The sequence below is a fragment of the Aedes albopictus genome, chromosome 3, assembly GCF_035046485.1.
Source record: "Aedes albopictus strain Foshan chromosome 3, AalbF5, whole genome shotgun sequence".
Lineage (NCBI taxonomy): Eukaryota > Metazoa > Arthropoda > Insecta > Diptera > Culicidae > Aedes > Aedes albopictus.
In genome coordinates this window covers 351,602,524-351,605,217 of record NC_085138.1, presented here as the reverse complement: position 1 = coordinate 351,605,217, position 2,694 = coordinate 351,602,524, and positions in this window count along the sequence as shown.

Genomic DNA, 2,694 nt, shown 5'->3' with positions numbered 1-2,694 from the left:
GAAGAAGCTCCACAACAAAACAAAGAACTGTCAAGTTTATTTTTAGAAACAGCTGTAAATTTACCGTTCAGACTTCAGAGCTGTGTGACGAGTGGCGTTACTGTGTTACCTTAACGGTACAAAGCTTCCGCAGATTCATGAATGAAAGCTTAAAGAAAGAGCTTTGCTTCGCACAGTGGTTGTGCTTCCTGCAAATCTTCTTGCGGTTCTACCATTCATGATCACATCATAGGATAATGTACATTTTGCGCTAAATGCGAATCGGCGTGACATACATTTAATATAAATCCTGGGAAGAATCCTTGAAACAGTTTCTGAATGAATCTGGAGCGAAATTTTGGAGATTTAGAGGAACCTGGGAATAATCAGTCAAGAAATCCCAGGAGGAGTCAATGAGGGAATCCTAGGAGGAAGCTTGAGAGAAATTCCTTAAGGAATCCAGGGAGAAAATCCAGGAAGAGTTCTGGAAAAATTACAGAAGGAAATCCCGGGAGAAGGAATCATAGGAGGAATCTCTGATAGATTTTCGGAAAATAACCCAGGAATAATCATTGAAGGCATCCTAGGAGAAATACCCAACTGAATTTCAGAAATTTATCCTCGTGAAATCTTTGTGAGAACTCTGGAGGAATGTCAGAATAAATTTCTAAAGAAACCCCGGGAACGGTTGATGGAAAAATTTCGTATGATATTGGAAGGAATCGCTTTGGGAATCCCAGGGAAAACAGTCAGAAGAAATCCAATAAAGAATCTCGGGAGAAATTAGCAATGAAATCCCGGGAAGAATCCCAAAATGAATCTCTGAAGGAATACTTGAAAGAATACCGTAAACCGGGGTCAAATTGATCTCTGGGTCGAAATTAATCAGACGTTTTTCAGTTAGATTAAACATACTATAAATAGTATCCTTCCAAATATCATTATATAGGAATCATATACTAATGGATATACAGGGGATGGCCATAATGTTTGAGATAGGCAACTTTTTTTCTCTCACAAAAAAGTTCAACATGCTATAACTTTTCATAGAGCGCATCAAAAAATCTCAAATTTTATCTGTTTGTTAACCTATTATATATGCATCATTGGTACAAATTTGGGCTCGATTGATTAATATTTCGCAAAGTTAGAACCGTTTAGGTAAAATACTATTTTTTAGACAACTCATTTTTGAGCTGTCATATCTCGGAAACCAGTGAACCGAATTGAATGAAATTTTGAACGTACACTAACAATATGTAAATGCTTCACAAGCTATTAAAACATAGATACTTTTTAAACGTTGAAAAAAGTTATCATGGATTGACACTTTTTGGATTTTTCTCGAAAAAATTTAATTTTTGTATATCAATGTCAATAAATTTTAGTGTTGATATCCAAAGATTTTCCACTACTGTTATCAAATTATCTCTAATCAGATATATTAGAGCCTATTTAGATTGAAGGAAGAACACATTTAATAATTTTTGTGTGGTATTGTAAATTTGATTTATTTTCCTCTATATTGGTAAAAATTTCAACCCGGTATAACTTAATTCGCCGTGAAAAAATATTACATTTTATAACGTCGTATTAAGTATCAATATATTGTTGATGAACGTTAAAAAATTCATTCAATTCGGTTCACTGGTTTCCGAGATGTGACAGTTCAAAAAATAGTCGTCTAAAAAATAGTGTTTTACCCGAACGGTTCTAACTTCGCTAAAAATTAATCAATCGAGCCCAAATTTGTACCAATGATGCACATATAATAGGTTGACAAACACACAATGGTCGGAAAAAAAATAAAGTACGGCCAAAACTCTTTTTATGTGTTTAATTGAAGTTGTAGGTGTCCTAGATATGTTATATAGTATTTTTAGTGTTTCAAAAGGAGTATTCAAAAATTACGTAACTTCAATAATTTCAAAAAACTGTATAAGTCAGTGAACCCCACATTTTTTGCGTTTTATGTTAGAAATTCAATTTAAATTCAATTAAATGATTTGTTTTCGATTAAATTGAATCATGTTTGTTCAAAACTTGTAAAAAATGTGGGAAGAATAATTTTAATTCATTCAAAAATGGGAAAATAATATAAAATATATGAAAAAACATGACTTTTTTAAATAGCTTTAATTTGAAAACCTGCAAATTTCTGCAAAATATTTAAACGTTCTTATGCAGTCCTAAGTATGATGTTTAAGATGTACTATTCGAAATTGCGGCGACACGTGACGACACGAGCCATTTTTTAACTTCAAAATTTCCAAAATTCCTTAGGTACATTATATGAAAATTTGTAAAGTTTTGTGACATATTAATTTTGTGCCATATGTGCATTCAAACTGTCCAACACCAAGCTTCCATTTGCTGGATAACATAAAACATAAATTCATTTCCTAAAATATTAATATTTAACTTTTTTCGAATGGTTCATTTTTCTATTTTATAACTTAGGTCACTTTGGCAGTGAAAATGTCATTGAAATTCAAAAGCTGGTATACTTTCAACCGCCCCTTTGTATGGAGCCCGACCAATGTGAAACAGTCAAAATTTGAGATTTTTTGATGCACTCTATGAAAAGTTACAGCATGTTGATTTTTTTTTTGTGAGAGAAAAAAAGTTGCCTATCCCAAACATTTTGGCCATCCCCTGTATGTGAGGAAACTATTTAAAATATGCTTTATCTAACGGAAAAATGTCTGATCAATT